Below are 14682 nucleotides of genomic sequence, written 5' to 3' on the forward strand. Positions count from 1 at the left end.
CATTACTCATCGTTCGTTGGGATGGTAACTTATTCTCATATTATATTTAAATAATGTATTTTTATTATTTCTATTGCGAGAGGCATCGTTCCGTTCCTTGGCCCGTTACGCGATATTAAGTTGTGTCAGCCGCTTTTCAAGTATGCATTGTTATTATAATATATCCACTTACATTACCCGGATCTATGTTGCCTTACGTCGATTTAAACTCTGCTAGGATGTCCTAAGCTTTTTCATGGAACCTGCACATAATAAATGTGAGCATGTACACACACACGCATAGATATATACTCTGGCACCGACGTATCGTAAAATTATACACAAAAACCAGACAGGATGCCGCCGCCGATGGAAAATAATACAAAAAAACGGAGGAAAAAGCTGAACGGTGTTATTTAGAACAAGCTAAAAAAATAATTGTAATAATTATAATGATGATGATGAAGAATCTGCTTACAAATAATAAATAAAATGGAATGATATAATTAGAACTGATGCGACATAAGTAATCGTTTTCGGGCAAAATGCGGGTGTGGGTGCGACGTAATTAAAACAAAAGTAGAGCTCAATTGGGTATGGCGTTGAGATCTGTTGACGACGTATAAGCAGTCCTTAAATACCTAAAATCAACCTAAAATAATTTTTAGTTAGCTGAGAGATGACATGCGGAATCCTTGATCTCGATGTGGTATTTGTCAACTATTAGCTTTTATGAACCATTCATTTAGTCGTAGTCGTTCTCTCTCAAGGCTAGCGCTTACCAACAAAGGGCAAACTCAACGGAGTACAACCCTAACAATAACATCCCATGAGCCCAGGTGGAACGCTGAACGTTGCAGCATCTGTCCTTACTAGCCATTTCATAGCCCGTTCGAGGAGACTAATTCCATTTGTTGTATTAAAAACCGACTGGTAGAAGTATCTTCACACAGACAGCCATGCAATAAGTACTAGAGTAGACTGCTACAGGTATTAAAATTGTCTCTGCGGTCATTTTATAATAAGGATAGTCCCAAAGGGTTTTATTACGACTGTGCCATCATGTCACTTTTACTCCTGCTATCCGGGACGCAAATACGGCTTTGCAAAAAGCTCTAGAAAAGCACATCGTGAACGGCTTATAGAAGCAGAGTTTTCGACTTCCTACCCAGAATCTAGGTTCAAGCCGCTAGGATTCTGCGACAGCGGACAGTGATTTTAAATTTTTATTAATTAATGAATTTTAAACTTTAAAAATACTACCCAGGAAAACTAAACGCGAAGATCAATGTTGATCCTCAGCGGGCCGTGAGATAAGCTGACCTGACCAGATTCGAATCTTACTGTGACCATAATAGAAGGAATACGATCTTTTTGCTTGTCGTATAAAAAAAGTGTCGTATAAAACGTGTGCCTGTACGCATTTTGATTAGGTTTTATTAAATATGAGTAAATACAAAATTTAACGCCGTACAGCTAAAAGTTACTTCAAGCAGTCCTTACAATTTCATCCTTCTGTCCCTTGGTGTAATAGTCTAAAGGATTATAGAGCTAAACTAACTCGGTCGAATTAGGTTTCATGTGCTGGAGTTGAACCTAGAGCTACATTAGAATCAGCTGACGTAGATAGAGTTTAACTTTTTTTTTTTTTTTTTATTAAAACTGCCTAAGTCTGACTTAATGACGACGACGAATCTAAATTAAATTTCCGTTGAGACGTAATAGTACATTTAGTTAGCGAACAAAATACGAAGGGTTCGCCGAGGGTATAGAATAGTCAGTGGTCTGTTTCACCGTCATGAGAGGTCCCTAGAATATATTCGCTCAAAACGAGTCGCTCAAAAATACTTAACGGTGCCGGATTTCATCATTTTTTTTTCTTGTGTATAACAATATTCTCCACGCTGCGAAAAGGTAACTTTTCTACTACTATAATGGGTCACCGAAGCTGAGTAACTGCTTTGAAAGGCTTTGCCTGTAGTATGTTCAAATATAAAGAAAAGTTCACTTTTGCATGTTTACCATTGCATTGATCAGGTCAACGAAGCTAAAGCTCCGGCGTTAGTCGAACTCAAATTGTGTTTCATTTCGTCAACTATTCTAATTAAGTTTTTTGTACTCTCTAAAAGCGATCCTCAGAAAGCCGTCTTACTTCAACCGGCATGACGCTGCGAAGCACGTTATTACGTATGAACAGTCATCAGCAGTTTCTGTTAGAAGACACGAGTATGTACAGTGGCGACTTCATAACACCATTCCTGCGTCATTCCCGAAAGAAGCATTACTAATTATAGAAACAGCTAATTCTGTAACTGATTCCGCCCGCAGGTACATGTTATATTATAGAATAGTGAATGTCTATAGTGTTTTCGGCAGTCCCTCGAACACGTTAAACAATTGCGCAAGGGACCTAGAACGTTGAAGCTGTTGGATTCGGCTGTAGCTTTGTTGAACTGGTTGACTTGTACACAATAAATATGAAATTAAATTTCCTCATTTCCGCCATGCAAGACCCAAAGGAATTTCAAAATGGTCGTATTTTTACATTGGCGGCTGACTTTTTTTTCGAACAACTCACAAACCGGCATTTTTATACATATATATATATATATATATATATATATATATATATATACATATATAACCTCGCATATATCGTGGCGATTATGAAAGGGCAAGCCTACTTTACAATTCAAGCGCCTGAATACTGGTCTTTTTTTCTAGGACAAGCTTTTCAGTGCCGAACCTAAACACCAAGATGAGAATGTGTGTGCCCAAATGGGCCAAAATGGTACTCTTAAAACAATGTTCCGCAAAAGTCACACTGCCTTTGTCTCAGATCCCTCAGAAGCCTTCTATCACAGCGGACCGTCGATTTTAAGCAATTAAGCAAATCGCAAATCAGGTAACAGTTAATTCGGTATAAAAACAGTGGACAGTTAATCTCTGCAATGGCGTTATTGTTGTTAATATTGTTGTAAACACTAACGACCCAAATGCAATTTTCCCTTAACACACATTGCGGCTTTGTCGAACACCACCACAGGATAATTACTTGCTACTAAGCATAACTATGGAGGGTTTCAAGTGTGATAATTATGATATCGACATGCTGCAAAGAGTGTTCGCCCACGGGACAGCTACTGAAACGGAGCTTTCTCGTTATCGGAGCACCAGTTGGTTACCATGTTTGTCCATGCCCAATCCCCATGTGAAGCGTCCTGGTAAATGCCGTAGGTGCCATATTATATATGTGTGTAAACTGGCTTCTCGCAACGACATTAGGTACAACCGAGACGAACCTTGCAAAATAATCCTATATATAACCAATAAAACCTAAAAAAATAAGGTCATATCAGATATGACACGTTATTATATTCAATCGGCGTTTTGCCCTCATATTTGGCATTTGACAATGTTTTAATCATCTACACCAAACACAACTGGTCTAGAATCGTTCTACATAGCTAGGTTTTTCAAAGGTTTAGAATTATCGATTACTGAAATATTACTCGATATTAGAATTATCATATGTTGAACTGACCAAAGGGCATTTATTATGTATTAGCTTTGTAATTATGTCAATCTCATACGTTAGTGTATTTATCGTTTTCGCATGCTGCAACAGGGACGAAGATGATATCTTTATTTCGGTAACTTATAACCGTTTGTTTAGTTATAAAGGACACCGACGGGTTTTAGCTGATTCCTAATTGGTCGATAAATCAGTCATTAGGCTCGTGCAATCGGCAGATTCTTCAGATGAATTCGAATACAGGTGGGAGACGTACTTTGACGTTTTTTTCTAGACGCTCGAGAATTTTTTCCAATTCTCGTTCGTTTTTTGGGTCAGGATTCCCCTTGCCGAAAAGCTTATATAAGGTCCGTTGAGCGTGATCTAAGCGATTCATGTTATACTCGATATCTTCGATAAGCTCCGCCTGCCGTCGTCGCGAATCCATTTCTTCTGTGTGAGCTTGGAGCAGTTTATTTCTGAGAGTGTCGATACGACCCTGTGTTTCCTGAAACCAGAAGTGTCTAAAGTAGCGAACCATGATTCCGAAATCGAGTCCCTGCAGAGATCTGCGCTTGGGGTCAGGCGGCGCTTGTTTGAATGAGGGGTGGCTATTGCGTCTAACGTCGAGATATTAACTGCACCAGAAGAAACAAAAGTAGTATTAGAGGAATAGTTGACAGAAGTAACAGCAGCAAAAGATATCGCGGAAACGAGATAAGCAGATGCACCATATATTTTCTGAAAATAATAAATGCTACCCTATTCGTTTCAGATAGTTTACCGGTTAACAAGTATCCTTGCGCATCTTTAACATTTGGTCCTCATTCGTATACAGCTTGTGTCACACTGATTTAATGTGTACGTAGCGAAATCCTAGCGCTTAGTTTATTATCGAATGCATTGTATAATCTACTTATTTCACTTTTATGCATTAAAGCCATTCGATAAAAACGTCTACCAGCTCTTCACCATAAGTTATGTTTCTTCAAAGTTTATGCGAAAGCGTGAAACGTTTCGCTGTATGTTTATGACCTGTGGCAAGATTGACTGAGCAGCGAAGGGTCCGCCTCGCACAATTACATTATTAAAATTTGGTAACTTTTTTAGGTAGAGGGGATTTTGCACTATATTTTGTTATATACGAAACTAGTAAACCATCTATAAAAAGAGTGTGGCGCTCCGGATACACGTTTTAACAGAGCACGTATTAGCAATTTCCCTAGCCCCAGATGGTAGCGCAAACGGAAGGCTACGCGAGCCACTATATTAGATACAATTGACTTCAGTTTTGGTGTGATCTTTTTCACCTATCAATGTGGCTCCATAAACGAGATCCGCTAAAGAGACTCTACAAGCATGTAAGTTGTTAAATATGCAGATTCTCTATATCCCAGATGGTTCGAATTTTCTGTTTGATACTGCCATTAGACCTTTCATTACACGACTGGTTCCCGGCATGAAACGGCTACACCGGAAATCGCACCCTACCCACCACTTGTCCCTCAAATTTAGCACCACTATGCGACCACGGGAACACAATATTTTCATCCACATCGTACCAACATCTCCGAAACGAGATTCACATACCAGAAAAAGAAGCATCGAAAAAGGGGAAGACTATTTAATTACACCTTCACGAAGCTTCAATGCATCGTTAACTACTCTCTCACGGTGTTCTGCAAATAACTTGAGACTCGCTACCAGCATATTATTGTTAATTAATTAACTTTGATGTTTATTAATAAACATAAAATTGAATAAGAATTTCTCAAGACTTTTCTTTTGTGCCATGCGGCCTGTTTTTTTTGTACACAGGCATACAACAAATGGCTACTTATAATAAGTAGCCATTGAAAAAAAGAGGAGCTTTTTTGTTATTATCAATATTCTTGTAGCATCCCCGTAGTAGCTTAGCGAGTATGTATTTGTCTACTAATCTCAGAGACACGTGCTGGTCAGGGTTAGAATCTGGGCCTAGACACACTAGACATAGGTCTTGTGTATGAAGTCTGATAGAGGGCTTAACGGCGATGTCTCCTCGGATGGCAATGGAAAATGCAGTTTTAAATACGAACTTACAGATGGACAAAGTCACTCCGTCACCAGAAAACACCTGTTGCCGTTAAGCAGGCTCGTGATACGCCTAGCTATACAGGCATACGCGACGGGCGTCCAATGTGTGTGAAGTTAGTATCTAATAGCGATCTGCATAAACACTACGAAACACACCGATATTGCCCATTACTAATAAATCGATTATACGAGAAACTGCAGAGTGATCCAGTGGAGGTAAATCGTACAGATTAGTTGCATCGCGATGTGACAATAGGCGAACCCCGGTGCGAGACTGGGCTAAAGGTCACCGGCGTTCAGTTTCAACGTACTCAATAGTATTCAATAACAGCAAGGAATATAGTCATGTACCAAAAATTAACGCGTCAGCGTTGCACGTTTAACGACGACGTTGTCACGTTCATATGAAATCCAATGGATTTCGAACGAAAAAATTCAAATCTAGAACATTCATAAGATGTGCGTTCCCAGGAAGTAGCAACCATATTATTACTTATTTATTAACTATGAATAGACTAGGAAATGTGTCTAACCACCACAGTACCCACGATGTTCGTATCCTTTTAAATGTTCCCCCAGAATTTTCCTTTCTAAGGCTTACGAAGCTTTTATCGCAAACAGTTTCGGCAGTACCTATTTGATCACTAGGATTATGAGTAATGAACATATCCAATAGCAGACGCACAATCAGAGTTAGACGCCGTGTCCCTCTAGCGGCACTGCGTACGACTTCATGCTCAAATATGTTGGTCGTCTTCATCAACGTTACTTAACAGCAACGTTGTGTATACAAAGAAACGGGACGACTACATACGGGACTGTTGTGTGAACGTTAACTAAATTTGCATTTGTTTGAAGTTATTAGGACAAGTATATGCACTACAACAATGTTAGCTACGAAACACATATGGCTTCGTTCTCAGGCAAGTTTCGCTGCGCGACATCGATGCGGTCAACCAAAATTATTATCAAAGCGTTAAAGAATGCAGCGGAGACTACCCATCGTGACAAATCGTTTGCCGTATAAATTTGTTTCTACCAGATCGGAATAGGTGGCACATGAACGAATTTCTCGCTTGTCAGATGTTCGATATGAACAACGCCTAAAAGGTTTTAGTTAGGCAAACATAAAAGCTCAAATCAACCCACATGTGCCATGTTGCTCTTGCAACATCTTATGGATTATTTGCATACAGCTGAAGAAGAATACACGCCGGATCTTGTCGTCTGGCAGAAGAACGTTGACTTTATACATTTTTAGATATAGTCCGACCAAAAATTTAGTGCAATTCACCTCACTCTGTCATCTTCTTTAATGTCTTTTGCATTTCATCGAACTTTTTTTGTTAAACGTAATAAATAGCTATATTTTTTCACCGCAGCTTCGCCTATCTGAAAACTACATCCTGTAAAAGAGTTACGCTCTATAAAAGTGAATGTAATAATTTTTATGTAACTTGTAATAACTTAATGTAACGTGTTATATTACATGATCGGTCAGTGAGCTATGTGGGCCACTCGATTTCGAGCATCTCTAAAACACGATATTTGAAGTTGACGCTAATTTTACAGAGAAATTAAGCAAACTGTGTGGCCCCAGAGTACTTAATAAAACGGGCGTGTGTGTGGGTTAATATAAAATAAAGCACAACAGTTTCGGTCGCATTGTACCACCGGTTTTTGATGCCAATGTTACTTTTGAGAAAAATTTTTTCCATATTTTTTTGCCATAAAACATCTTCTAGACAAAACTACGTAATCGAAATATGCCTCGCGTTGCAGGTAACCTTGCAGAGCCACAACGATCACGGTTTTCCAATTCTGATCAAATGGCAAGATGGCGCGCACAAGTTACTACTTTTTTGTCGAATGCGACTCGTGGATATACCAGTATCTAGGTCATTTGAAATTCAGCTTTACACTGAGCACGAGCACCGTATGTGAGCCTATAGCGGGCTTATCATTTGAGCCTGCCTTTGGCTTGCCAGTGAATAACTAAAAAACATCGGCTTCTCTAACAACAACTGGAGCTCTTTCTAGATGAGAAAAACTATTCGCCCCATGTGCGTTGGGAACTTGCCAGTCACTATTAATTTCTTTGTCAAAACCCCCGATGTTGTGTACAATGCTGTGCTTATCATACGGAACGGCCAAGTTATTTGTCATGTACATACTTATGGTACTTCACAGCTGCAGAAACCAGCTGCATCATTAAGTACGATTTCGGTCGGGTAAAATGTTTTGACTGTCTCCAAGATATTTCAGTTAGCAATCTTATTTGAGAAGCTTTGTGGGTTCTGCAATACTCTTATGTTAACGAATTTTTCGATCTCTGACGAATCTTTTATTTATTCCCAAATTTTTATTAGTTAACTATTCATGTCACTCTTGATCTTGATACCAATCTTTCATATACTTGAGCTTTGTTCTGCTTATACGGTATGTATGAAGCCGATGAAATACAAAAACACTGATAAGCACCTAAACCCTTCCATAAAGATAGCTACTACCGAAAACGACATGTTACGATTTACCTTCATACATCATAGTCACGTGTGTGGTCCCCACACACGTGACAAAAATTTCGACTCTGTTTGGCAACTAACCGACAACGTCTAGCCTTTTTGCTAATGGTTAGATGGGTAATTGAGACTCACCTTCGTGGTCTATTAGTCTATTCCATTAGGTTTAATTTTAACATGTTTTATCAGAGGACGTTCCTGCAGCAAGTATGAAAAATGCTGGGTGTATAAACGGAAAAACTATCACAGTGAATCCTGTAGAGCGACTAATAGTGAACTACCTGAAGTTTCTTTTTTTTTTTTTATCTAAAGCGTTGCTTTTACGCAATCGACTTCTCGGACGAGAGTGTTCCGGTCCGTATAGACAGATCCTGACAGATTTCTTTTGTTTGTTACGCTGTCGAAGGATGTCCGGTTATAGGGTGCGTTCGATTCGCACATAGGTAACTTCTTTGTTGTTAATCTAATACTGATATATCTATTCACAAGAGACGTGAACATTCGCGCCACATGACAAGTTCCTCCTCGCAGGCCGCTAAGTAGCCGCCGAAGATGAGTGAAAATAGTAGTATGAAACAAAACGCGCCAGATATTTGTTTACGCTTAATCGTTTTGCCAAAACTTGATATCACACGATTGTCGAGAAGATTTCGTCAGCCACGAGAGCGCATCAGCAGCCATCGTTTCTAGAACGTGCATCGACCCGATATTCCTCACCCTTTACGGCCGTCTCTGAGGGTCCTGCTTTGTGTGTCAAAATCACGACTCAAAATGCCAAATCGACCGAAGTGACACGCAAGGTTCCTGATGAGCGCATATGTGATCTGAAAGTTAACATGGCGAGCAAACTAGCTGACTTGACAGCTTTCGGCAAGGCCTGAGGCAATAGAAGTTCAATGTCTTCGACAAGCTTTTAATAAATAGGCAGAATAAAGGTGAGAAATGGTTCGCTGCTACAACGAGATGGCAACACGCATCGGAAATCTTAAGGCCGAACGAGTGAGACAGAAGCGTCGATTTCGCGGCACATGCCTGGCGTGCCTCGAGAGCATGGGGATTCAGTGGCGTCACTATTTACTCGAAGATTTGATGGTGACAATATATGACTAGAATCTGAGCCAGCTCGAATACGTCGAGCGTCGGATCGAAGAACTTACCGCTGGTGACAAAATCGAATCGGAGCTAGAAAACAACATGGAGGACTTCATGAAGTTCCTTGAAAGGCAACTCTAAGGTCGGGTATTATGTCGAATATGAGTATCCTTCTGGCCGCTTGAAATGAAGGGGCCTTGTCTAAATATGTGACCTGTAAAAGATCGCCATAATGGTCGACTTACAGCTGTCAGACTGTTGTTCACGTTGCGAGAACTATGTGAAATTGGTAAACCTTTTTATGAACAGCACTTAACATGTGATCGGTTAGGTGAAACCACGTATATGCGAAAGGCAGTGGCCGATTACGACAACTTTTTAAGAAAGCTAAACATATTCAGTGATATCTATCAAAGTCAGACCGTTTGTTTGCTATTCTGTTCAGAAGGTTAGAACACAGGTTAAAGCCTTTCGAATTAACCAAAAACCCGTGGATCTTGTGAACCCAAACAAGTGCTACCACCCAAACAAGATATATATACAAGTATGGTCCCTTATGAACAATATCACAAGAACAAGATTAAAACACTCCTCAAGTATGATTTACAGTAACGAATATAAATACTATACTAAAATTTTCAAAATAAACCGATTCTCTATAGTAATTTCTAAATGATTTTCCTAATTGTAAGAAGGTGATGAAGTTAAAACAACAGGCAGCGCTCTCATCCAGCTAAGGAAGAAAAAACTTACTTTTTGCTTAGCTGAATGATATTCCAGTCGAAAGTATGGCGTTTCTTTACACACAGTGTATATTGCATGAAACCCTTGTGATTTTGATAGACATCTGTTAGCTTTATTTATTATTATTATCTAAGTTTTTCTTTATTATACAGCCATTAATAGTTTCTCGTCAATCCTCTTTTTCCTGGCGAAAGCAGAAAATATTGTAACCAAAGGTCCGGGAGACCGGGCGATATGTCCGTAAACATCAATAGGTCTACACCAAACGCCGACTTTCAATAGAAACTACAAAAAAGACCTAGCGCGTTAAATCGTTTCCTCTCTCTACGGCTTATGAATTGAATGAGCCATGACACTCTAAATTCTATATCTGAATAATGTTACCCATTGTTTTGCCCCTAAATATCCTTTATCGTAGAATTGTCATAATACTGACTGCTGCTATCAGAATAAAAACGTAGAGCTGTACTAAACCTATATGTTAGGCGACGTTACAGTTTGGACCTAGTTACGTTTAACACCGTTCAAAATGTTAATACTTGGCCGGGCGATCTGTTACAGTATTTGCTTCGAAACTGAGTTATTCAAACAAACTTTTAAAAACTTTGCAATTTGTATCAAGAGGCTTGACAATGTAGTACTTGCGTCCACACCAGACGGGAGTCATACATACTATAAGCAATCGAAAAATATGCTAAGTGGCCATTAATAATAGGCAAATTGGCCAAACCCGCTTTGCCACTAGTGTTTAAAAAGACCATTTATAGGGTAAAACTTATTACTCAATCAAACAAATTTTTAAGACTTTTACAGGGCGCCAAAGTTAATCTATTTAAGCTTCCCAGTGACAAAGTTTAGCCCACCTTTCAAAGTATCCTTTACATATCCTAATCGGATGAGTTGATATACAGTTTCTAATAAAAGTTTCAAGTTTCACGTTCTGTACTGCCTTGGTCTATCATCCCAGCACGAAATAAGGTGTATGTTTGCCGACGCCGGGTTTCGAACCTTATTCACTCACGTGTCCCGAAATTTTAAAGACCACCATATTGCCACTGCATACAACATTTATTACATTACAATTATAACTTAGGTCATCCACGGATTTTTATTCAGCGTTTGTCCTGAGGTCAGCGCCATGCAATGGGAGAATCATGTTATCTACAGAGACAACTATGTTAGGGGCATGATTAAAAATCGGCCAAGAGCTTTTCTGCTACGACTTAGCGAAGCTGAACTCACTCTATGTTTGTTTGTGAACGCCCCTGGCAATATGTCAAGTGTCCTTGCTGTCCGCTAGCAATTCGGTCAGGACATAGTGCGCTTTCAGCTATTTTTTTGTCGGCGGAAAATATGATGAGTCACTCCAATACTAACAAGATTAACCAACAAGCAAAGTCAAATGTTCACTACCGTTTTCACCCGGTCATATTAAATAAGTATACCAACCTTCTTCCATTACTGCCAGACATCTGTATAATGAATCCTATCAGGTAACAACAAATTCGAGATACCAATATAGCCTTTAAGGCGTTCCGTTCATTCTAAGGGCTTCCACTAAAGTCGAATTTGTTGGCTGGAAGCTACGCTCTAGAACGTTTTTCAGCTAGTGCGTTATTTAGCGGATTACACAATATTTGGGAGAAAGAAATTTTTTTTTACGGATTATAGGAGCCCTCGTCACTGTGTCCAATCCAATCGTTTGCAAGATTGCGAAGATAAGTAACAGCCGTATGCCCGTTCGTAAACGCAAAATGATATGCAGCGATACCAGCTATACAGACAAACATACAGAGACACAGGAACACGAACTCAAATTAGCAGTATCAAGAAGTATCTCGGACAGCAAAAAAAGGTCAATTTCTCAATGTGCTTTTTGCTTAGTATTACTACACAGGCCCAAAAAGGTGGGACCATGGTCGAGAGGCAGTAACAGCTTTCGGCTAGTATACAAGTCTTCCGGTTCTTGCGAACACCACGCTTGACAAGCTCAAGAACGTAAAATTAGCAATATTCTTCACTCTATCGATCGCCAGCTGTAAAGACGCGTTGCAGCGCGCATCTGGTATGTACCTTAAACAATCGGCCCGGCCTAATATATTTCTATTAGTGACCCAACACTATTTACGTAGTACCACCTCAAGTTCTTCAATTAACTTTACAGTGATAAATGAAGGCGAATAGAAAATGAATCACTTGGGGAAGACATTGAATAGGAAAACTTGAAGCCCGTACTATTTTAATATATCACGTGGCCTAACAAATTAATAATGTATACTTGGTTATATTTATTGTGTTTGATTGTTATTATTGTTATAAGCGCAAAGGAGCATATTTCACTGATTTAATTTTGTTATAATGTTAATATACGCATTATTTTATATATTTAAAATAAATTCATATGTATTATATTCAAACATTCAAATGCCAAATATTAATAGAAAATTAAAAACCGGAGTTTCATGGAAGCATATATAATATAACAAAGTCAGCGTCTACCTATTGTTTTATACATTCATAGTTTTTTTATAGTTTATTATAGTACGAAGTTATTTTGAATAATGTCTAATAAATCCTAGTCACTTTGAATTTTTCTATGCGACGTTTATAGAATAGTAAGGAACATATCTGCGTTACAAATTCTGGATATTCGTTACGTAGTTTGGTGATTGGGCCTGCAGCGGCCAAAAGGCTGCTGACAGTGGGGATTAGAGAGAGTTTGATTTATTCTTGCTGTAAACATGGCTTTATGCATCGAACAATCAAATTGAAGCTTATGTAACTATACACTAATAAGAATTTCGTATTCATTGAAAATACTTGATTTGCGAGCGGACGTTAAGTATCCAACAAATAAGCCCAGTTACTTCACACACATTTAAATGCTGAGAGATTTTCCCAAACCATAACAGGACGTGTGGGCTTAGGAAAGGATCTACAGAAGTATCTGCTAGGGCAAGCACCTAGCTCGAAGACGAGATGGCATAATAATAATCGTAATATTTTGGGCGTAAGTTAAGAAAATGATTAACACAATCGAAACGTCACGTCAAAAGAGCTTGCGGGTAAGAAACGACCGTCCCATCAGCACTAATTGTATTTCTTGATACTTAAATTAAGCATTAAACATTCTTAAAGATGACCCACTTACATTACTTAAAGACGACTGAATTATCTATATAGCACGAAGACATTGGCCTGTTGGGAATCTATATGATTCCCAATAGAGTAGCTTTTCCCACAGAATTGGAATAAATCCGCGAAACATGATTAAGATACGCACCGGACGGCCACTAAGGTGCCCATAGACACCGTGTATCCGCTAGAATCCGGATGCCTACAAAGCCAATTATCATAGATGGCTGCCTAATTAGCAGATGATCAGGTTCGTCGTCTTAATAATACTGCCATTTATAAACCAACTTAAAAATGAGTGATAATGATATGAAAGGGAACTAAAAACCCCATTCCGGCATGAACAAAATATATTAACTTCATTATGATTATTATTAAATTGATGATGTACCTTGATGGAAATTGCTAGACCACAAAAGCGGGGGAATAAATGACAGTTAATTTAGACCCAGTTTCTAGCAGATAAACTTCTTACCATATCAAGAGAACAAAGTTCACTGAGAAAACAAGCTGTTGGTGGCTAGCTAGAAACAATTGAACTAATCTGTCTAAACCGGAATTTCGAATAGATCAAAATAAAATGCTATGTTGTGGGTTTCACTAGGTTACATATACGGCTACTGAAGTCATATGTCAAGTTCTTATCAACTGTTGAATAAAGTCGCTGTTGCCAATCAAAATTTACTAACAATTCGTCAGGGCCTGTAGCAGCAACTCTTTCCGGAACAGGCGCTCACATATGTTTTTAGTTAATCGTGGAGTTAAGGTAAATTGCGTCTCTGCGATAATGAAGTGGTAACGCATTGGTTTACTGAATCTTAGAACACGTGGTGGCCTAGGCTCAAAACTTTGTTTCATGTCGGAAAAGCTAGCAGTCAAACAGAAATCTAGTACAATACATAAAACTCCATTAAGTAATAATATCTTTTTATACATAGTTTCGTCTTGTCTGTTCAGTGCAGGAAAATTGAACCTTTCTGCGATATTAAGAGGCGCTTTGAAATGTTAGGTACATTATCATATTAGGCCAATCAAACCTACCACATAGTTTAATTATCGCCAACTTCAAACGGGAAAGTCGTTTTGTACCGATTCTACTATTACGAAGTACTTTTGTGTTGGACACATCAGGTCGCTTTTACACTGTACTGTTACTTGTACATTGTACTCTACAGGATACGCGTAATGGTAGGATGATAAATGAAAAGCTTTCTTGCCCGGTACCTTTCTGTTTTCTTCTGTCCATTACTTAACAATACTATGCCTTTTCTATAAATGCCTTCATAACTTCATTGCGCACTTAACTGAATTGTACTTTCGGTTCAGGTTCAAAGAATAGGTAATTCTGTTAAAAAAAAACGTACTTTCAGGGCCTAGTTTCATTTGCTTTTTGCCGAAATAGAAAAAATTGGTGAGGCAATCCAGGATATTTGTGCTACAATGTGGGTGCCAGGTTTAAAAACATTACTCATCAGTGTCTTGCTAAATTTAAAGCACGACAGTTTTCGTGGAAAAACCGAAACTATGCAGGGAAGCCGTATCGTAGAGTTGCACGAGATTCAGCGACCTAGAAGCTCACGGGGCAACCATCGATCGATGCAACCGAACACTGCAGCTAGG

At 38.9% G+C, this 14682-nt stretch overlaps 1 long non-coding RNA gene across 1 annotated transcript; it reads right to left on the minus strand.

Moving 5' to 3' along the window:
* Positions 1–3497: 3497 nt before the first annotated feature.
* LOC111262405 (uncharacterized) lies at positions 3498–14682 on the minus strand. The gene is made up of 2 exons (XR_002681591.2): positions 8227–14682; positions 3498–4131 (listed from the first exon to the last, which is right to left on the minus strand). It is a non-coding gene; the product is annotated as an uncharacterized LOC111262405 (long non-coding RNA).

Source organism: Varroa jacobsoni, unplaced genomic scaffold (genome assembly GCF_002532875.2).
Source record: "Varroa jacobsoni isolate VJ856 unplaced genomic scaffold, vjacob_1.0 scaffold_70, whole genome shotgun sequence".
Taxonomy (NCBI): Eukaryota; Metazoa; Arthropoda; class Arachnida; order Mesostigmata; family Varroidae; genus Varroa; species Varroa jacobsoni.